The sequence below is a fragment of the Lissotriton helveticus genome, chromosome 9 (genome assembly GCF_964261635.1).
Source record: "Lissotriton helveticus chromosome 9, aLisHel1.1, whole genome shotgun sequence".
Classification (NCBI taxonomy): Eukaryota; Metazoa; Chordata; class Amphibia; order Caudata; family Salamandridae; genus Lissotriton; species Lissotriton helveticus.
In genome coordinates, this window is record NC_136070.1 from 1,064,186,427 (window position 1) to 1,064,210,532 (window position 24,106).

Here is a 24,106-nt window from a genome sequence, read left to right on the forward strand (position 1 = left end):
GCATTTGGGATGGTTGTTAACACATATATCTAGACTTGTCAACAGTTTTTAACACTGTTTATCATAACATGTTGATCTGAACTCTAAAGACCACATCGTCTTTTGAGGTCAGATTCTGGGAGTTCTCATTTTGCACCACAAGTTACCAAGGGATGAAGTTTCAGAAATACAGCCAAGGAAGGTGTGAAATGTTTTGTAATATTGTTCTGAGCACTACCTTCTCCTCTGCCTTGTTAGGCACATGGAGCCACTCAGTCTGATTTTTTAGGAGATGGGTGTTTTCATGAAACAATATGAAGATGGCACACAAATATATAAAAATATGATATTTGATGACATCTCTACTCTTTGCACTTACTTAACCGACTGTACAATGGGAGATTTTCTCTATGCTCAACACCTTCTCTTCACACTCACACATAGGAATAATTGTGACATTACACTACAGGGGTTATTGAAGTTGGAACATTCGCCTCCATCTCCCTCTCAGACTATAAAATTGTTAAGCCTCATCCTGGAATCTACGCTCCCCTCAAACCACACAAGTTGGCAAATTTCTATAATGACTACCTCAAACACAGAGCACAGACGGTGATGGCGGGCAGTTGTCCAGCACAGTAGACCACCGTAGCCTTCTGTGTATTATGTATGCAACTACATTTGGCAAGCAGAAGACAGACAGCTCGATAGAGTACTTGGGCCCTCTGCCACGGCGGGACAGCGGTAAGACTGCCAAGCTCTAAATCAGACCTTAGGTCTTAACTTCGGGGTCACAGTCCTCACGTAAGGTGATATGGTCTCTAAAGTCTTTTTTTTAATCCTCCATTTTAATTTGTATTCCTGCCCTCTTCCTTTGTCACTGTTTTCTATGTTTCTTCCACCTTTCTCCCTCATCTGCCTTTATCTCTCTTGCTCAGGGTCAAAATCTAATGAGGAAAGATAAGTGTAGGTTCCCCGAAATGAGTGCCTGCAAGAACTGGGTTCATCTCTACAAATCACCATTGTGAAGCAGTGTTTTTGGAAGACTATATTGGTGACTGCATGGATGTAATTATCAATAGTGCTGCAGGAGCAGTGGCACCAGGACCAAGGTGTGTGTGTGTGTGGCGGGCCTCTGTCTCATTTAGTGTAAGTTTACTTTACCATCAAACCAGGAGCTTAATTTCCTTGTTTGCTTGAGGACCCGTTTCACCTTTGCATCTAGGACATCGTTGGCCTTTTATGTTCAGGGTGCAGAATTTAATTGTAGCAATGAATATTGGGGTTTATTTTGTTTTTTTACATAGTTTTATATATCGTGAACTTGACCCGAATCGGGTATCAGAACGCTTTACATAGCACCAGTTGTATTACATGAGGAGACGTTCATTTTTGTTAGGCACAGGGAGATTAAGTGATTTGCCCAGAATCACAGGATGTTCAACGTCATTGCCGAGACTCTAACCCAGTTCCCCAGATTCGAGGTGGACCGCCCTAGCCGTTAGGCCTACTCCTCTCCTAAAGAATCAGGGAGAAAATGATGTAGGCACGTTCTTAATCACTCAGAATTGCGATCATTGTGCGCATTTGAGTTCGCACTGGGATCATATTTGTCACCTGCACTCGGATTGAGGGCCTTGATGCTAATACCATAGGTCAGTCAGGATCATTCGAAAAGAATAGACACATTTTGTGAACCTATGCATTTGCTTAATGTCCACTCCTCTGTTAAAATTACAATTGTTCATGTTTCCAACCAAAGTATGCCATAACATCTCCGACGCGGTGCAAATTCTGTCGCAGTGCAGCTTAATTTGATACGTGCGCAGATCGGACGGCCCACGGCGGTCGGACGCACACGCCCACGTGACGTCGGATGGCCGTCTGACGCATCGAAGAGGTTACTGAGTTGTGCGCTTCACGCAAAAGTTGGAGTTTCCAAACACAAACAGATATTTACCTGGTATTGGTAGAGTGATTAGTATATCAGTAATTTGTTTACTGGCCCTAAACATTTTGTGTCAACATTCCGTCACCTGTATTACATGTTTCATTCGACCCAGTAGTGATATTTTCCAGGACATCCAGGGCAAAAGGAAGGTATGGCCAGATGTATGAAATACTGGTTGCAAAATATTGGCCGACTATTTTGATCCTAAACCATTGATACCTATGGGTATGCAAAACTATTTGGATGAGACGCTTCCAACAAGTCCCTTTCAAATAGCGAAGTGTTATCCATTTCTAAACCCATCTTAGGAGTTTGAAAATACTACTGCCTCCTAAAATGGGTATGGTACATTGCAAAAAGTATTTTTGCGGTTGCAAACTCTGAATCGGATCATTTTCAACCATAAAAATGCTTTGTCCATCTGGTCGTGCGTCTTTACAAGTAATAGCAGTGTGGTCATTTTAAATGGGGAGTGTCCACCCCATCAGGCAGACGTTTTAAAGGCAAAATCATCCAGTTCTGGCAGAAAATAAAAGATCGGTGGTCATACCTTTTAAAAAATGTAGTAGCCAAGGGGACATTGACACATTGACCACAAGTAATCGTCAGAGTGGTCTTCATAGAAATATAAGGCAAGAAAGCATCACTTCTGCCAACAGTGCCTATTAGTACTTTGTTACCAACTTTATATAGCTTGACAAAGTAAGATATTAGAAAATAATTTAAATACAGCCACAATGTTGCGCCTGCATGTAATAACCTAACCCAATGAATACATGTTATATCAACTTTATTGATGAAACAAGCTGAATTTTAGTTGGAGGGAAAGGCCTGCTATGATTGTGGGCAAACAAAGAAACGCGTTTCTCATGTAGAATAATATGCCAAGAAATTCATGAAGAAACATTCTTGACATAGTTGCTTAAAATATCTGTCCTGTTATTCCTGTAAACACAATTATAGTTGAGAATAAGAGAATTGTTGTTTTCAAAGTGCAAGCGTCCAGAGTCAAGGAGATGCCCAAGAATAACATGACTGACCACCACAGACTTTCAAAACTGTAAAACAAACAGCTGAAACTTCCTGAAATAATCAACCACGGGGAAAGGAAATCTTTCTGAGTCTAGGGGGTCCTTGGCAGTATCCAGTGCCTTGTCCAATCGGATCAGGAAGCTAGACTGCTAGAGATACAAAAACTGTTGAATATGTGGGGTATACATGGAATGTTTGTAAAAGAATTCAAAAAGAGAAGGCATATTTCCATTTTATGAGCTGCCTTCTTCAATATTAAATCGTTTTTTGATTTCCTTTTTTAAAAATAATCTCTTCCTGCAGATAGGGCCCCTGCTATATTACAGCCATTGTAGGCAGCAGCGTTATTGCACCACCCGAAGTTGCTACTAGAGGGCATCGTATTGAAAGGAATGACCTAAAAGATGGCCTACTAGCTAGGGGAAAGGGAGAGTCCATTTACTAATTCATCAATTGGCCTGGATTGCTCTTCACAGTAGTTGATGATCTCCCCGCCGCTTTATCTTATTCACAGGTCTTACCTTATGTCTATGCAGGCTAACTGCATATGGCCTTATGCCCTTTGCGGGGTTCCTCTTCCTGATCACCTTTAGATACCTGTGAGACAGTGTGGTTGAAGGCCTCAGTTAGTGTGGCAGAAAAATGCAGCCAATGTGTGGTAATTACATTTATATTCCAGTTGTTTTAAATGAGTGCTGTACTACTGCATTTGTAATGTGTCCAAATACCACGAGTAAAAATCTTCGAGATATATTGTTCAGGGCCTAGCAGAATCTGGCAGTGCACTCCTAAAATATTGATTTTTGTCCTTTATTTGGCATATCCCCTAGCAATCTGGCACTTGCAGTGTTCAATGTGCCTTATTTAATATTGTAGTACGATGGAAGGAGGCACATTGCACACTGAGTCACTGGAGAATCCTCTAGGAGGTTTCAATTACCATTTTGTAGTCCAATACTGTCCAGTAATGACTTAAAATGTTCTAATGCACATGTTATGATTTTTGGCAAACACAATAGAAGAGAAATTCATTTTCATGGTGAGTGCATTAAAAGCGTACTAATGTCATCCTATTAATTGTCAAATGTTGGTTGCCAAAGTAAAAGTAAAACGAAAAATAATCCTAAATTCACTTCCACTGAAATGCAGATTGTTTTAGTTGGTAGCCCTGGTGAGAATTGGTCATGTGATTTCTGGTCAGCGAGTTTTGGCCCATGTCCTAAACCAGCTGAGAAGCTCCAGGGCCTGGGCATATTCATATGACATATGTATGAAACAAATTTTTAGTCGCGAACACTGCAAATCGCAAAAAACAGTGTTTGGGACAAAAAAATCGCAAAACGCGATGTATCAGCAAATTTGCATTGCATTATTAAGGAATCGCAAATTTTGCGATTCCTTAATTTTGCGTAAGCATTTAAGGAATCGCAAATTGCGATTCCTTAAATGCTATGTGACAAGCACCCAAGTTGTGCGATTTCTCCTTAAGAAATCGCAAAGTACCACCAACTTTAAGTTGGAGGTAATTTGCGATTTCTTTCAAAAATGCACTTTTCGGCATTTTTGACAAGGTGCCATGTGGCGCACATACATGTCCTTGGGGCATGTATGTGTGCCATTTGCACACACATACTCATTTCAGGGGTGCATCAGGGTGTCCTTATGACACCCTTGCACCCTTGAAATTATTCTCAATTTGCGATTCTCAAATTGCGAATTGCAAATTGAGAATGACTTCCCATTCTTTCCTATGGGCCTCCTGGCCCATAGGAATGAATGGGAAGGTTTTCCTTAATTTCGCAATTTGCTAATCGCAATCAAGGAATACTAAGAAATCGCAAAAAAATTGAGAATTTTTAAATACATCCCGTTTTGCAATTCTCAAATAGCAATTCTCAAAAAAATCGCAATTTGAGAATCGCAAAAATGGATTTTTATACATATGCCCCATTGACTTTAAAATGACAGATCATGACAAGACAGTTGTGAAATCATATTTTTTTCCAGCTTAAAATAATGCAGCTTATTTTGAGATATGTAGCTCTCTTACAGAAAATGTTAGCTGTTGAGGCTACTCCACAGTGATTGTAGGAAATTGGACTATTAGTTGAGGGTGGTGAGAAACCACTTAAAATAATAACCCTAAATCTTGTCTCAGTAAGTTATTAAATAAACCTGTGCTTAACCTCTAGTAGCTTCCCACAAAGCAGCCAGGCTTAACTTAAGGGCTCTGTCTAAAGTATTTATGCAGTACTCAAACAGGTATAAAGTGACATCACAACAATAGACAAATCCCAAACTCATTTTGAAAAATATAAAATATTTTAAGGAATAAATTATATAAAATCAAATAACTTATCCACTAAGTTGAACGGGAAATATACATTATTTTTTGATAATAAGAATTAGAAATAGTGCCAACAAGCACAGACTGCCAACCACAGTTATATGGTCACACTAGATAGGGGAAAAGTCAAAAGTTAAGGCTGACTGCAATGGATTACTGGTCAGATACAGGAACGAGGTTCATCCCAGTTGAAGGTTTGCAGTCACATCACCCAGCACCTGCGCGATCTCCACTGGGAACCAGTCAAAAGAAGAATAACCATCAAACTCCACAACCACGCATACAAGGCCCTTCTCAACACTGGAACCGCATACCTGAACAGTCGCCTTTCCTTCCACGCATCCAAAAGACACCTCAGATCAGCCCAGCTCTCTCAGTCCACAGTCCTTCATATAAAGAAGACTAGAACGGGAGGAAAGTCCTTCTCTTACCCCTCAGCCAAAGCCTGGAACACCCTACCCATCCACCTCCGGCAATCTCCCACATTGCCCTTGTTCAGGGATGACCTTAAAACCTGGCTCTTCTGATGACCCCAGCCCTCTACTGAGGTGCTGAGGTGTTCCTTTCTGCACAAAAACAATCCTGCTTACAAAGCAGGCACCCTTGCACCATGGTGAAAGGGTGACTGCATTGGTGCTAGGCAGCCAAAAGTGCGCCAGTGCAAGGACAGGACAGAAATGTGCCGTATGATGTAAAATATGGTGCATTCCTACCCTTTCCTTTTCACGCGGTGCAGCAAGGTAGCTTGCTGCATTGTACTGCATGGAAATATGATAAATATGCTCCAGTGTATGTTTGACTATTTGTGTCATGGAAACAGTTACTATTTGATAGCAGGTGGTCATTGTGACCTGACTGACCTCCTGAGGCGGAAGCCGGGAGTGTGTATTGCCGATCTTTGTTTTTTTAAAAATTGAATTGAATTGTGTGTGATTTTAAAACTCACTTTCCTCTCCCCCTCCCTCACGACCTCAGGACCTCTCACTTGCCTGGGGTGATGCCGCGCAGCCGATATTGACGCTGCCGCGGGAAAAACACTTAGCAAACACCGCCGCCATTGCCTGCTCGAGCGCGGAGGCCACGCCCCCCTCGAGGCCACGCCCCCCGCATTAGTATTTAAGCGCTGACCACTAGCGCTCTGTATTGTGACCTGACTGACCTCCTGAGGCGGAAGCCGGGAGTGTGTATTGCCGATCTTTGTTTTTTTTAAAATTGAATTGAATTGTGTGTGATTTTAAAACTCACTTTCCTCTCCCCCTCCCTCACGACCTCAGGACCTCTCACTTGCCTGGGGTGACGCCGCGCAGCCGATATTGACGCTGCCGCGGGAAAAACACTTAGCAAACACCGCCGCCATTGCCTGCTCGAGCGCGGAGGCCACGCCCCCCTCGAGGCCACGCCCCCCGCATTAGTATTTAAGCGCTGACCACTAGCGCTCTGTATTGTGACCTGACTGACCTCCTGAGGCGGAAGCCGGGAGTGTGTATTGCCGATCTTTGTTTTTTTTAAAATTGAATTGAATTGTGTGTGATTTTAAAACTCACTTTCCTCTCCCCCTCCCTCACGACCTCAGGACCTCTCACTTGCCTGGGGTGACGCCGCGCAGCCGATATTGACGCTGCCGCGGGAAAAACACTTAGCAAACACCGCCGCCATTGCCTGCTCGAGCGCGGAGGCCACGCCCCCCTCGAGGCCACGCCCCCCGCTTGACGCTAGCCACAGCCTCATAAAAAATGTGCTTTCCTAGAAAGCGCAGCGGACGAGCGCAGCGGACGAGCGCAGCGGGCGCGACGATTGCGCGCCGAAGGCGCGCCTAAGGCAAGCCCGTCTGCGCCCGTCCGCGCCAGACCGAGCCTAGAGCCCACACCCCTGGCCGGTTCTGAACCGCCTCGAATCAAATAATAACAAGAAACTCTGCACCTACTCAGAGAACCGCTAAACACTAGATGTAACGGACTTATTACCCCGGATCAGGAGCCTCTTAGATGCCCAAACTGTGCCTATAGGGCTTCGCCCGTATCCCATTCTCAACCTGCCTTCCTGGAGATGGCCCTGCTGAATTGCAGGTCACTCCCTAAACACCACACGGAAATTAACCTGCTATTAACAGAGTCGGACTTGGACGTTCTGTTTTTAACAGAAACTTGGCTGTCCGAGAGTTCCGACCCGGACATTATCCAAGCACTACCTCCTGGGTACCTTATTAAAACCCTCAACAGACCGACGGGCACGGGAGGGGGCATCGCGATTATCTATCGCGACAACCTCGCATGTCAATTCAAAGATAGCCCCATTCTCGATAGCGAAAATGTCCTTTTTTCTTTACACCTTCCACCATCTACCACACTAACTGGGGTGTTAATCTACCGTCCACCAGGACAGGTAGGGTGTTTCATAAATTCACTCATGGATGCCATCTCCTCCCTGGCTTGCGGCACGCCAAACTTCACAATCCTCGGGGACTTAAATCTCCACTTCGATGATCAAGGCAATAAACTTGCCACAGACCTAAAAACTTATCTAAATTCCTTAAATCTACAATTACTCAGCAAAGATCCCACCCACATGAAAGGACACCTATTAGATCCCATCTTCTCTAACCTCTCTAAACTCTCTGTTCAAACTCCTCTCCCTCTCTCCTGGTCGGACCACTTCTTGGTTCCTTTCAAATTCCAACTTCCAGGGAAGATCTTGGACACTCCTTGCCCCCGGGCCCCGTCACGCCCATGGAAAAAACTAGACTCTATCCTATGGGAACGCTCTCTGTCCTCCACTCTACCCACAGTCGACCCTGACCCCTCCAAAGCCGAAATTCAATTACATAAATGGATTGGCGACTCTCTCGATACAGTCCTGCCACTTAAAGCCCTCCCTCCCAATAGGAAATCCTCCAAACTACCGTGGTTCACTGAGGAACTACGTGAATTAAGACGGAAAGGCAAAAGGCTTGAACGCCAATGGAGAAAGCACTGGAACACAGAAGACAAAAGTGGATACAAAGCCCACATTAGGCTCTACAAAAATGCATTAAAAACGGCACAGGCCTCCTACTTTGAGGATCAAATAGCAGCCGCGACCAACTCCGCAAAGGAGACCTATCGGATAGTTAAACTCCTCTCCAGAATACAGGAACCCCCACCACCACCTGACCTGGATGGTGCAAAATGCAACCAGATGGCCGAATTTTTTTCGAAAAAATCCTGAACTCCCTCCCGGCGGCGCCAAGCGCACTAAGAGGCCCTTACCACCCGGCCTCCCAAGACACCCCGAGGTTGCTCTCCTTCCCCCAAATCACCACCGAAACGTTTCTCAACGTCCTGCACAAACCCTTGTTCATCGTCTTGGACTAATAGGAGTGGCGGACTCCGCTTTGGCTTGGATCTCATCCTTCCTTGAAGACAGGTCTTTTCAAGTGACAGATGGACACTCCATCTCCAAGGCCCAGGCACTCAAGTGTGGGGTGCCTCAGGGATCCTCCCTGAGCCCCACACTTTTTAACGTGTACATGGCACCCCTCGAGGATGTTGTTAAACCTTTTGGGATCAAATCAATAATGTACGCCGATGACACTCAGCTTGTCGTTTCCCTCAACCAATCAGACAACGCCCTCTCCAATCTATTCAGCTGTCTGGAAAAAGTGCACCAATGGATGTGCGAGTCCCGGTTAAAACTGAATGGGGAAAAATCTGAAATACTCCTTCTGGGAAACCCAAATAAAATCCCCACACCCCTTCCCTGGCCACCATGCATGGGATCTCCACCATCCCCAAAATCTGAAGTAAAAAGCCTAGGGATATGGCTGGACCAGGATCTCAGTTTTAAAACACAAGCAAGGAAATCTGCGGGAACGTGCTTCGGCCTTATGAAGATGGCATGAAAGATCCTCCATCTACTCCCCCTTCAATCCAGGAAGCTCTTGATGCAGGTGCTGGTGAACTCCAGATTGGACTATGGGAATGTCCTATATCTGGGGGCCCCAGTCTCTGTAGTCCACAGACTTCAATGTGCACAAAATGCGGCGGCAAGAATACTCACAGGAACTGCAGCGATGAACTCAGCCAAGCCAGCTCTTAGAAGTCTGCACTGGCTGCCAGTTAAGGAACGGGTCAACTTCAAGACCCTGTTCATTGCTCACAGAATACTGCACAATGAAGGCCCTCCCATCCTCAGGCCTCTTGTGTCCCATCAACAATCAATCAGACAACTTAGATCTAACTCCCTCTCCCTTGCAAAAGTCCCCAGAATTAGGAAAGCCAGAACAGGTGGTCGCATGTTTTCGTACAATGCCCCCAGACTGTGGAATGCCCTCCCACTTTCCCTGAGGCAAGAACAAAACCACCTCAGATTTAGGAAAAGACTGAAGACCTTTCTCTTCCCCTGAGCACTCTCCCCATGACCTCCCACCCTCCAGGACTGTGGTCACTAGCGCCGGGATGCCCAAGGGTAGCTGTGCGCTCTACAAAACCCAAAATCAAATCAAATCAAATCACTGGAAAGCACAATAAAAAGTACCACTATATATGCTATATTGACCTAGGCCTTGCAGCATGCACCACTATCTCACTATTGCGACATCTGTATAAGTCTCACAGTCCTCTCTGTGATCTTAGATTTCTTCCTGGACCTGAGGGGCACCAGCAATACAGGTGTCCTGGTATCTTATTCTATTAGCTTGTTTGAAAGTACTTGAAGGTGAAATGGAAGTGAATATAAGGTACTGACTCTCGAGAGTGAGCTTGTATCGAAAAAGGTGTTACTGGCAGTAAGTCATGGCCAATCTGACAACATCCCACCATCAAATCTCGGACAGTCAGCATCTTCAATAGGAGTGTGCTAAATGTTTTTTCCAAGGCTTTGACGGCATCCAACGTTACAACAATATCATCCCATTTATAGGATTTTTTATATTTCTACCTCCAACGAGGCAATATTTTAGGCAACGATGTTTAGGATAGAATATTTTTTCATATGACATTTAGTCTGTGATATTCTGATACCATACTCTCTAATGCCACACAATTCTAGGGATATAGCATACAGTTTTATATAATATGCAGCACACATGACCTCTTAGCAGGGTGGTGTGACATGTGGGAATGCTATGAGAATCACACATGCGTATTCTTGCCACAGAGCACAGCCTGCAGCCATGTCCTATGTTCATTTCAGCTGTGCATGACACCACCAAGGCAAAGCTTGTAGCCTTTATGTACTGCACACAGGACATTGTCAGGAAGCGTGGTCTCTGGTGTTGCCTCTGCTTGTCCACTCTGTGGCATGCTAGGTTTGTGCAGCACGTATACAGGCAGGGTATTTATTTATTTATTTCATTTTTTTATAGCGCGAACAAGATCCCGGGGGATAACAGAGCACTTTACAACATGATGGGAGGAAGGACAAGCAATATCTATAACAATATCATAAGAGTAAGGGAGAGAAAGAAAATACAGTGCAAAATACAACTAGGATGGTAATACAACAAAACAAGTGTAGGCGGGTAGCAAAGGTGCAACACAGTGTACAAGGGGGAGCTGTATCAAAAGTAGGAACAAAGTCAGCAGGTGCAAAGTTAACGGGCCTGTGAGTCTAACCTAAATTAGAATTCGTTCATTAGGAATCTTTTGGCTTCTACTTTGAACGCCATCAAGAGGAAATTCTGTGAACTTCCAGTGGGAGAGAGTTCCAAATCTTAGGGGCAGCTCCGGAGAAAGCTCAGTGACAACTTCTCTTTTTCTTTTCTTAAGGACGAGTGGTTCCAGGAGGAGGTTAGAGGCACTTCTTGTAGCTCTTACGCCACAGGATAGTTTAAGTTTTTTTGCAAGGTACGTAGGAGAATTGCGTGTCGTCCTCATACATGTGGAAGAGAATGTTCATGGAATTTAGAGAATGTGCAAGAGGTTCCAAGAAAAGATTGAAGAGGATAGGAGATAGAGCGGATCTTTGGGGGACCCCCATGAGTACAGGAGAGGACTGTGAGAGAGAGAGTGGTTTGCCTTGACTCTCTGCGTTCTGTGATGAAGGAAGGATGAGAACCATAGCACCACCTGATCAGAAAAACCCATTCTATTTTGCAGGATGGATAGGAGGTTGTCATGATTAACCGTGTCAAATGCGGAGGAAAGGTTGAGGAGGATCATTGAGGCAGGATTCATTTTGGTCGAGCAAAATTAAAATATTATCAAAAATGTGAGTGAGAGCCGATTCGATGCTGTGCCACTTCCTAAAGCCTGATTGATGCTGGTCTAGGAGTTGGTAGTTCTCTATTTGGGCACAGAGGTGGGATTGCACACATTTTTCTAGTAGTTTCGCTAAAGTGGCGGAAATTATTGAGATCAGATTTGTCAGTGTTAGGTTTTTTTAGTATGGGTGTTACCTGAGCTGCTTTTAGGCATTCTGGGATCATGCCTTGTACTAGGGAAGCATTAACAATCCTAGTCCAAGTGGGGATCAGTGCATTTTTGATTTCTTTGAAGATAGAAGGGGGCAGTGGGTCGCTGAAGTGGTTGGAAGGGTTAATATTCTGAATAATCTTGAGGATATCATATTCACTAAAAGTGGTAAATATGGCCCATGATGCATTGTTCTTGGGCTTCATGGGGGTCGATTTACACCTAAAAGAGGAGTCAACGGGTGAGGCAGCAATGGAAGAAGGTAGTAGAGCCTTCTTGGAGGTGAGGTCAATGAAGATGATTCTTGATTTCTCTGCGAAGAAGGTGGCAAGATCATCGCAGGAGGGTGGGTTGCCACCAGAATCCGATTGGTTAGACCCAACGACTGATTGTTGTTTGACCAATTCGAAGAGTTTCTTGGGGCGGTTTGCCGCTTGATCCAGTTGGTGTCTGAAGTAAGTCGCCTTAGCACTCTTGATTTGTTTGTTGTATCGGCTCCTGGCATCTCTAAGGAGTTTTAGTTGGTCCGAGGAGGGAATGGCTCGCCATGACCATTAAAATACCCATGGTTGCGGCGTTCTGAGTTTAAATTTTCATTATACCAAGGTTTGGATGTTTTTGTTGAGGCATTTTTTAGTTGGAGTGGAGCAATATTCTCCATGATGTCGGAGATGGTTGAATAGAAGGCGTAGGTGAGTGATTGTGCCTCAACTATATCAGCTTGGAAGGAGAGCGCAGATTTACAGTGGGCAGCTAGTTTGTCAGAGTTTATAGCTCTTATGCTCCTTTTCCAGATCTTAGATTTTAGTGGTTGAGCTTTTCTCATCAATACCTCCCTGTTGATATAAAAGCGGATGCAATGGTGGTCAGACCAGTCACAAGGGGTGATGGAATCTATTTAGATAGACTTCTCTTTAGAAATAATGAGGTCTAACTTTTCTCCTTTGTTATGAGTTGGTGGGACATAGTGCTGAATCAGATCTTGATCAATTAAGAAAGATTGAATGCAAGATGCAGCGGGGTCGTTGGGGTTAGACCAAGGAAGGTTGAAATCACCAAGGAAGATTTGTGACACCGCTGAATCTACATTACTAGAGATGATTTCCATTAGTTGATCCGTGAAAGGGAGGTATCCCAATCCTTGCAGTAGTTGGAGGAGAGGATTTTATCACAGGGTAGAAGCAAGGAACCAATCCCAGGGGTAGATTAGAGGTGTAGAACCACCAGTATTTAGGTTTTGTTTTCACTTGGGTTTCTTTATGAACAAGAGTTACAGATGCCAGGTGCGAGCTCTGACGAAATCTGATCTCTCAGCATCAGAGGTTCCCAGCGCACGAGTTACAGGAAATAGAATCCTGGGCTGGCATCCTGGTTGGCTTCCCTTAATTACTGCATCCTCCAGTTCTCGATTCACTTTGAAGAACTTGCAGGAGTTTGAAGTTTCGGAGCTGCTCTGCTGTTCCAGTGTTGAATATCTCCATTGTTTCTTTTTTGATTGGCTAAGTTTGTGTGGTGGCATTTTTTAACCTGCAAAACAAAGACCTGAGTGTTATTGAAGAAAATATTTGTGGAGATTATCAGTGTACATTTAGGTTAAGTCACTAATTTTGTTGAATCACTAATTTATGCTCATGTGTATCCAGACCTTTCTGCACATGCATGTTATGTTACTAAACCACTAATCCACATGCAAACATATTCACCTGAAGCACTGCATATTGCTTTGAGGCTGCAATGGTTATACATCAAGCCTACTCAGGGTTTGAAGAAAAGATCCTGGACTACAGAAAACTAGAGCAAAAGCTATATTTGCAGTTGGACTCAACAAAGCTCGGATAGGATCAAATCAAATTGGGCCGGGTAGATCTTTTCTCAGAATATGTATACCTTCCCATTGTGCAAGGATAATTCATAATTATCGATATGTTTAAGGGGTTGCTATTTCTCAGTCCAGAAGTGCTGTCATAATTCCATCATCTTCATTCTGCATACAGAGATGCTGACTGCATTGGATACATCTCTCTCTAAGTGACAGGTGCAGAGGATAGATGGGAATTTACTCCTGTTAGAAATGATAGAATTCAGAATACTGGGTGGTGATTCCGCTTGTCATTTCTTGCAGGTGAATGTACACCTTTTACTTTAGTTTGTTGCTTAGTCCAAACCCCCTTACACTGGGGTCCCAGATCTACCAATATACATACAGTGGGGGTCTGGTCATCACAGGGGCCTGTGAGTCCAAGATGTCCCTCCGATTTATTAGTGGAGAGAGGAATGTGTTCTAACATTTTGTCTTGAAATGATGCTATGCCCTCTGAATAATGCAGCTTTGCAGACTACACACATGGCAACATAACATGATGTGTAAATAATCCCTGTGCGCAACACACCTGTACATGGTGCATAGAGCATGCCTCTTTGTGAACAATAGAACACAATTAATGTCTCTCCAACTAGAGCAGAGTTACTTTAAAATTCAGCCTTTTAAAATCTTCAAACCTCAAAATCGTCCATCAAGAGTAGAGTAAAATTATCAATTTTTAGTTGTGCACTCTAAAATTAACATGCCGCTCTATGGAGGCTACCTTTGAGCTTAATTTGGTTTATCTTAATCATTACATTTAAAAGATCAGCAAGGCCTACCAATTAAAATTTTGTTTTATCATCATCTAAAAAGTCCCTTTTGGTTTGGCCTTATTGTGCATCCTGGCATCTTAATGTTGTCAGGATTGCACAATCCTGGTAATTCCAATCCAATAGGAAGGATGCTAATATCCACACTTCCCCCAGTCGCCGTGGTATAAAGGGAATGGGACAAAAGAAAGAAGTACTTGATCTCTTCAGCCTGCCTGCTCTTATTACTGGACTCAAGCTTCACTGCAGAAGTGTTGATATCTACAAAAAGAAACAACTATTTTAGTATTTTTAATTTGCTTTGCTTTTCACCCTGTAACAATCTATGCATAACCTATTCTCTGTGGTTGGTGAAAACTCTTGATTTCCTAGAGCTGAGAGATAAATGATGCTGGTATGATACATGTATGAATACCCTTTAATAACACGTCCTTGGGCTACACTGGCTCCTACGTGAACTTACAAGTGTTCCCTACAAGTTTGCACATTCTCGGTTATGTTGATAGTAATTTGCACAGCTGCACTTTAAAGAATCTTTTGAAATCATGTGGGGTGCAGCCTTATTCTCATTCTATCAAATCTGTTAAACATTCCTACATACCCTTCCACTTGGTGTGCTCTTGGAATCAATATGTTCTAGTCGGCCGCACACAGGGACACACTGATACCTTTTTTACTATTTGTATCTGTTATTTTTAAAACGATCCTTTTAACCTGAATGTTATGTGTATATTTTTGCAAGGGTATTTAGTAACTGCTGCAAATAAAGTTGACTTACTTACATCTTGTCGTTGCAAATATCCGCCATCATAGACATTTGTCAGTGTCTAAACATGCACGTTTTAGTTTCCATTCACAATATAGATATTTAGCAAGAGTATTAGACGTTGTACACTTTCTAACCTTAGCTTTCTTTTGGCTTTCCTCCATTAAAATTGTCTGGTCTTTTTTGTACGACAAATTATAAACTCGTGTGCAAGATAACTTCTGAATCGAGTAAGTTTCCCATCCTTAGGTTGCAAATTTCCTTTTTATAAAATCTGGCCTATGGTTTAGAAGGCTTTCTGCCATTAGGTGTTCACCTCTCGCTTTATCCACCAGATAATCTGTTAGGACTAACTTCTGTTTCAAATGTGATAGCTCTGAAACATTTTGGATGCTACTGTATTTTACCATTTCCATTTCAATCACTCCAATGTTTGAAATGTTATACTTTGCCCCCCACATTTCAGCCATATGTCAGACTACTTCATGATTTGCAGGGAAAGATGGTCAACCTGGGCAGAAAGGTTATTGCCATGCCCCCTAGCAAACCTAATTACTGCATTTCCTGCAGCTACTGCTTGCATCACTTCAGCTTGTGTATGAGCTTTCCTGAGAAAAGTAATGAACACTTGTATTCTCAAGTACAGATACACCATCATTTTATCCACGCAATTGTCCTGTTTGAAATAACCACAGACTTATATTGTTGACTCTGGTCGAAGACAATCACTTTGACTTAGAGATATTAATTATTCCACCATTTTCTCTTGAGTTGTACTTGCTGTGATAAAAGTAGTAAAAGAGGATTGTGTTCTATATAGAATGCATATAAGTCATTAAGAATAGACTGTGACAGATCCTATTTTGATTGAGTGTCCTTTCCTGAAGTAAAATAGTCCCCTTGATATTTTTAATGGACTCATTCTTTAGAAGGTGAAATTATATACCAAGCAGCCAACAACATGAGGTGAAAAAAACTCCTTTGTGTGGAGCCAAAGCCCATAAAGCCCGTATATTTTAAAACATTGGTAAAATAGGTCTAGTCAGATGCACTTTCAAGCCAGAAACATCAATTCATAAAAAAAACTATAAAATAGCTAAAATGAATATAACAGTCAGCATATCAAAATATTACATAATGGTTGATCCTGCTGAAAACGAAAACGGGGACACAATCAAAACTCTGCCGCTTTTTGCCCGCATTTGCCCGGAGGAGCTGACAACAGGGTGGGGACTCCAACCCCCAGAGGAAATCGCACCAGGAGGCGCTCTGCTGACACGTCATTCCCCCCGTGCAGCCGCGCGCCGCGTCAAGACTCGAGTGCCCCGAGAAAAAGGAGGGGCCCTGCACCGGTGTCTGCCTCACCCCCTAAACTCCAGGTAAGACTTAGCAGTGGGTGCTAAGCCCCCGCGGGTCTTCAAGCACGAGGCGGGTTGAGGGTTACTGGACCGTGTGGGTCGGGACACTGAAGAGCGGGCCTGGAGTACTTGTGGACGGGAGACCATTGTGGAGGCATCGTTTACCAGCGGGACTTCCTTCCTCTCCCCCGGTGACCATCACGGCCTGAACTCACCTAAAGGGGCATTGCGGTATCAGGGCCTGAAAGTATTTAAGCGCACTAGTTCTGACGGCACAAAATCGACCTGGCCTTATAAGCGTTGTGGTCACATTCCTTTCTCAATTTGCTGCTCATCGGTGCTCATCACTAACCGAGGGGGAATTGCGCGCTAGAGGACATTATCTGGAGGCGGGGATTATTACAGTCCCTACACACATTTTTCTCTCCTTATTATAAGCCCTGAGACTGAACTGGTAACTACACAGCTTGCCTAAAAGACTATCAGGACCTGCAAGATTGCTTCCTTTACATAGGACACTGTCAACAAGCATTGCTAATGAGGGCTATTGCCATCTGGGGACCCGTGCAACACCAGCACCCCCGGCAAGGTTTGTTTCAGGAGGAGACTACAGCTCCCAGACTGCTCCTTGGGCTGTGCTAATACGCGCCAAGAGGTGCATAAAGATCCTCGTAGCTCTCGCGACAGACCGAGACAGGGCTGGGCCACCCCCTTTACACCCAGGGATCAGTAGATAGTAGAGTGGATTCCAGGGTGGCCATAAAGGTACTGTTTCTGTATCCCCTACTGAAGTGAATCCAGTTTGAAGAATGAGCAGGCGTAAGGCAACGGGCTCCTTGGGGGGGTGGGGTCAAGGGGACTCTTGACGCCTTTCTAACTAGAGCAGAATCATTATTAGCTCACGAAATTCAGCTAAGGGAGAAGACACTTTCCCTGGACTCCATAGTGGCACAAAAACGATCTTCAATGGGCAGTATAGACATGAGTAAATCCTCCAATGATGGAGCCCGTCCGTGCCAAGCAAAACTGGGAGGTTGTAATGATTTAGAAGGCTCAATTTCCGCTGTCATGCTCACACAGGTCATTTGTCTAATACGTGCAAAACAACAGTTGTTGGACAGAATGCAGAACAATGTCATACATACACCCCAGTACAGAGATCTGGGCATAAATCCATCGTTTTCTTGCACTCCATACCACCCCAGTTCAGACATGGCCATATGCAAATCAGCCTTGACCCTGTGCCTCATGGGAACAGTCCAGCCCGAACTGCCAAGCCAAGTCTTTCCTGGACCGGAATCAAGCATCCTAGGACCGGTTTCTGGCTATCAGCCGTCTTCAGCCAGGATAGCTTGATTCCAGTGGTGTGGAGAGCATGGGACTCACGTCTGAGCATACCCATCCCACTCGGGGTGACAAATGCAAAACAACAGATGATGGACAGAATGCAGAACAATGTCATACATTCACCCCAGTACAGAGATCTGGGCCTAAATCCATCGTTTTTTTGCACTCCATACCACCCCAGTTCAGACATGGCCATGTGCAAATCAGCCTAGACCCTGGAGTCAAGCTATCCTGGCTGAAGACGAGGATAGCCCTCTTTGCTATCGGCCTATTTCCTTAATCGATGTGTCAGCGAAAGTGTTAGGAAGGGCTATCCTCAGCCGGTTAATGGACTGGGCCAATGATCAACACATTATCACTGACACTCAACATGGATTTAGGCCAGGAAAGTCAACAACCAATCAATGTCTCAATCTGTACTTATTGGTAGCCAAGTACACTATTGCTAGTCACAAAACTGTGTACTTGGCTTTCATGGACTTGAAGGCGGCTTTCGATCTAGTCAATCGCAGGAAATTATGGGCGGTCATGGGCGACCTTGGCGTGGACCCTGGACAAATTAATATTCTAAGAGTCCTGCATCAGAATACTGCTGCCTCAGTTAGATATAATCAGGAGGGAAGTACCACTGACTCTTTCCCTTGTTCAAGTGGGGTGAAACAGGGCTGTATCCTGGCCCCATTCTTGTTCACTCTACATAAATATTCTGGATCAGGCACTTGGTGCCCTAAGGGTTGATACTCTGCGGATTGGTTCAAGAGGGATCCCCATCCTTCTTTAGGCGGATGACGCGGTTCTCCTCGCACGCACACCCAAAGGACTACAGGGACTGATAGATGGCTTTGTCTCCTTCATGGACTTCATGTAGACCTTGGAAAGTCCTGAGGCAAAAAGCCGGGACCTAGCTTAATTACATTGTAATTACGGACCTTTGAAATGTATTGCCCATAATCTGTTTCATTTGTTTTTAAATAGCTGTTGCACCGCTAGAAGCCCTACTGTGTTTGCCTCCACACCCGACCCTCCCAATCCTCTATACAGCCGATTTTGGCTGCTGGAACGCGAGGAAGGACTGGGTACTTTGGAGCCGCCATCTTGGGTGGGTGCAGGGTCGGCGGGCTAGTTGTGGGAACACCACCTGAGCCGGAAGGGCATAAATAGAGCGCCTCCGCACTCGCCAGCACCTTGGAAAGTCCTGAGGCGGAAAGCCGGGACCTAGCTTAATTACATTGTAATTACTGACCTTTGCCTTCTAAAAAAAAAATGTATTGCCCGTAATCTGTTTTATTTGTTTTTAAATAGCTGTTGCACTGATAGAAGCCCTACTGTGTTTGCCTCCACTCCCGACCCTCCCGATTCTCTATACAGTCGATTTGGGCTGCTGGAACGCGAGGAAGGACCGGGTACTTTGGAGCCACCATCTTGTGTGGGTGCAGGGTCGGCGGGCTAGTTGTGGGAACACCACCTGACCTTTCACTTCCCTATATGATGAGCCTACCCATGCGGTCGCGCAGCGGGCGCGCCGGTGGCACGCCAAAGGCGAGCCCGTCTGCGCCCGTCCGCGCCAGATCGCGACAGGAGGCATGAAATACTGCTCAAATTATTATCAATGCTCTACCCGCTAAGCCTTACACCTATTCTGGTCTGGAACTGCGGGATATAGAACTTAGTACATCTAGCGGACCCAAAACAGGAGGTCAGTGCAAACACTCTTTTCCGGCCATTTTGGATGGGCCGGTATCTTGTATTATTTGTAAATTTCAAAGCCTTCAGGAGGAGCCTGTTACAAGTAGTGCACCTACCAAGTCTATTCAAAATCATCTGGCACTTGAACTCATTCTATGTAATGTACGTTCCTTGGTGAAGCATTCCATTGAAATCTGGGATATGATTTCTACCCTCTCCCCAGATATATGCTTTTTAACCGAGACTTGGCTTAACTCCACTAATATTCCAGCCACTAACCTTGCTATACCCTCAGAGTATAAGTTTATACAACTCGACAGGAAGGGGAAGCTGGGAGGAGGTATTGGAATTGCCTTTAAAGCCCATATTACTGTATTATGGACTTCCTCTATCAGCAATGACGTAATGGAGCTGGGTATCTTTAAAGCATCTGTGTCCCCAACAACTTCCTGGGATGGGGCCCTGCTTTAAAGACCACCTGGGCCTAACTCTAAACTTACCTTTGTTACCGTTCTCACGGAGTATATTGCCATGCAGGCAGTAGCCTCCAATAACTTTATTCTCCTAGGGGATTTTAATTTTCACGGAGAGGAAGTGGAAAATCCTGATGTAATGAGGCTTCTTTCCAACTTGAGCGATATTGGGCTCAAACAGAGGGTTTCTGGACCGACACATAGGGCTGGCCACACTCTTGATCTTATTTTTACTAGAGCAGAACAGCTGGAAGTTTTACAGCCACTTCCTCTTGTCTGGTCGGATCACTATATGATCCATTTTCCATCCTAATGCAATTAGAATCCGAGCATAGGCCCAATCCTACATCTAAAATTGGCAAAAACAAACAGCCATGGCATAATCTCACTTTCGACAGGTTCAAGGTAACCTTCCCATCTAATATCAAGCTGGATGATCAAGATCCTGCAGCCATGCTATCCAGCTTCAATGCGGCATTAACAGGAACATTTGACATAGTGATTCCATTAAAAAGTGAACATCTTCCATATAGACGACTTACAGCACCTTGGTATTCGGGTGAATTAAAAACCCTGAAATCAAAGTGTAAAGTACAGGAAAGAAGGTGGAGGAAGGACAAGCGATCTGAAGATAGGGAAACCTATAAGGCTTCCTTAGCCCATTATCATAAAGCAATAAAAACAGCTCGTTGTGCATATCTTCACTTACAAATCGAACAATCCAGGAACCCCACCAAGGCTTTGTTCGACATTGTTAAGGATTTCTCCTCCCCTTTAGCATGCAAACAAGCGCCACTTGAATCCCAATCATTATGTGATTCCATAGCTTCTTTTTTCCACGATAAAATTGCCAAAATATATGATAATTTTCTCACTAGTCACTCTAACTTTTCCTATTTAAACCTGAACGAGGTAAATCCCCCAATTTCTACCAAGGTTACTTTAAACCAGTTCAAGCCCATTTTCCTTGCAGAAATAGACAATCTACTGCTAACTGCAAAATCGGGCTCACCAAGGGACGTTTGTCCTCCAAGAGTTATGGCTCTTTTAGTTCCAATCTGTGCCCCCATCATCCAAAAGATCTTTAATTCCCCCATTTCTACAGGCCTTATTCCAACTGCCTGGAAGGAGGCTACTGTCAGCCCCATTCTGAAAAAACAATCAGCAGACCCTAATGAGTTGAACAATTACAGACCAATGGCCCACATGCATCAAGCATTTTTGGAGTCGCAAACGGTGCGATTCCTTAAAATCGGCCGTTTGCGAATGCAAAAGTGCTGTTTGGGATGCATCATGCTATTTTAGAAATTGCAATTTTTTTGCAAATTCTAAAATTGCGATAGCACATAAGAAATCGCAATTGTGCAATTTCTAAAATGCTATGCATCATTTCTTAAAAATGTGCGATTTTACAAATTGGAAGTGCAAATTACCACGAAGTTCAACCTCGTGGTAATTTGCGAAATTGTTCAAATATGCACAAAAATGCATTTTTTAAACTGTTAAGTTACAGACACACATGTCCTTAGGACATGTGTGTCTGTAACTTATACTGAAAAGTACATTTCATGGGTGCAGGGGGGGGTCATTTGCACCCCCCTCTCCACCCTTGAAATGCATTGATGAATTTCGATTTCAAATTGCGAATTCGCAATTCCCATTCATTCCTATGGGCATTTTGGCCCATATGAATGAATGGGAATTGTGAATTCACAATTGAAAATTTGCATTTTTTATGCAATTCGGTAAAAATAGCGATTTTTACCGAATTGCAATAAAAAAAGCAAAAATATTCATGCATAGGCTTTTGCAATTTCTAAATTGCGAATCGTTATTTTTCGCAATTTAGAACTCGCAAAAGCCGATATTGATGCATGTGGGCCAATATCTCTGCTGCCTCTTTTAGGAAAACTATTGGAGTCCTCAATCAACACCCAGCTCAGTCAATATTTGGAGACCAATAACATACTGGATCCCTCCCAATCAGAATTTCGTACTGGCTTCAGTACAGAAACAGCTATCCTGGCGGTTACTGACTCATTGAGGTACACCCTCGATGCTGGGGGTTCCGCGGTCCTGATTCTTTTAGATCTCTCCGCTGCGTTTGATACGATATCTCATCAACGCCTAGCGGAGAGACTGGCTGAATGTGTCATCGGGGGTAAAGATTTTCAGTGGCTGACCAACTTCTTAGTAGACAGATGGCAGACCACCTCACTTGGAGCATATGTTTCTAAAGGCAAATTCTTATTGGACAAGGGGGTACCACAGGGCTCTTGCTTGAGCCCTACCCTCTTAAACATGTATGTAGCCCCATTGGAAAAAATTGTCCAATCTTTCGGCTTCGAGATAATCTCGTATGCCGATGACACGCAGCTACTATTTCCCATAGGAAAAAATATCAGGGACCAGAAACTGCGTTTCTCGGCTGGTATGCTAGCGGTTGCTAATTGGATGAATGAACTGTGCTTACAACTGAATCCTGGGAAGACAGAGCTCATGCTCTTAGGAAAGGATGCTCGATCCTGGCTGTCGGAATGGTGGCCCCTAGAGTTAGGAGAAGCGCCTACACCCGCCACTTCAGTGAAAAGTCTGGGAATCCAGCTGGATAATTCACTAAACATGAAAAATAATGTTAAGCATATAGCAGGGACGTGCTATCATAACCTACGCCTGTTACGTAGAATTATTCCCTATCTCCCCCTAGATCATCGCCGTACTGTGGTACAGGCCATGGTAGGGAGCAGGTTAGATTACGGCAATGCCTTGCTGGCAGAAATAGGCACTACCACTCTAGCCAAACTGCAGGTTATACAGAATACCGCTGCCAGAATGGTTTTGAATGCGCCGTCTGGATCCCCTTCCCTCCCCCTGCTCAGACAGTTACATTGGCTTCCTGTCCAAAAGAGATCTGTCTTTAAGGTATGCTGTCTTGACTTTAAAGCATTCAGAGGAGAGGGACCAGCATACCTCCATAATAAACTTTTTAAACACGTTCGTAGCTCTCCTGAAGATTCCACGGATTAGGCTAACCCGTACAGGCGGCAGAGCCTTTTCCTACATCACCCCTAAATTTTGGAATTCTTTACCGATTGCTTTGCGGCAATCCAGTACCTACTTTATCTTCAGGAAACAATTAAAAACATTCTTATTCTAACCAGGTCATAGTATAACATGTTCTGCTCTTGTCTGCCGGATTTCTATTGGTACAGCGCTGAGGTGCCCCTGGGTGAGTCATGCGCTATAAAAGAATTCAATAACATAACATAACATAACATGGAGAATTTAGACTTATCTCCTAACCTATCCAAGTTGTATCTCATGGAAGTGGGGAAAAACCAAACCAAAATTAGGGTTATTCGATTGGTTCTCATTGTTTTGAAAAGGTGCACTCATTCTCATATTTGGGGATATTATTTGACACACGCCTTAATTTTAAAGCCTTATTAAAACAGAAATGTCGCACATTAGTGAGTTGCTCTGGGTCAATCATGGATTTTGCACGAAGGCTGTGTTGTTGGTCCCCGGAGCAAATTTTGAGACTATACAGTTCCATGTGTTGTGCCAAAATTCTTTATGGAAGCGAGGTATGGGGTTTTATTGACACGCAGCACCTACAAACCGAAGAAAACAAGTATTTTTGGCATCTACTCAAAGTGCCCCAGAGTACACCGTCACATCTTATCCATGTAGAACTGGGCGTTAGTTATGTTAGAGACAGGCTGGAAGTCAAACCCCTAACCTGTTGGGCTAAGATCTGGACAAACCCAGAGTATTCATTTAGTAAGCAGATCATAATAGACTGTTGCCCGTGACTGGGGACTGCACATCCTCTGGCTTAAGTATGTAAAGGAGACTCTAGTTGGCATAGGATGCACATATTTTTATAATAATCCCACAAAAATGTTAGCCCAGGATAAGACCTTGGTGAAAGACCTTTACCAGAAATATGTTACATCACTTAGGGAAGATAGGGAGCTGGTCAAGCCATCAGTTAGAGCACATCTCCTGACTAAGTCATGTCTGGGTATTGAGCCTTATTTATGTCATTTTCATAATGCCCATGACAGATTTTTAATGGCACTCTTCAGGTTTAACCTTCTACACCACTTATTAGCTGACCCGGCAGGATATACTTCATCTG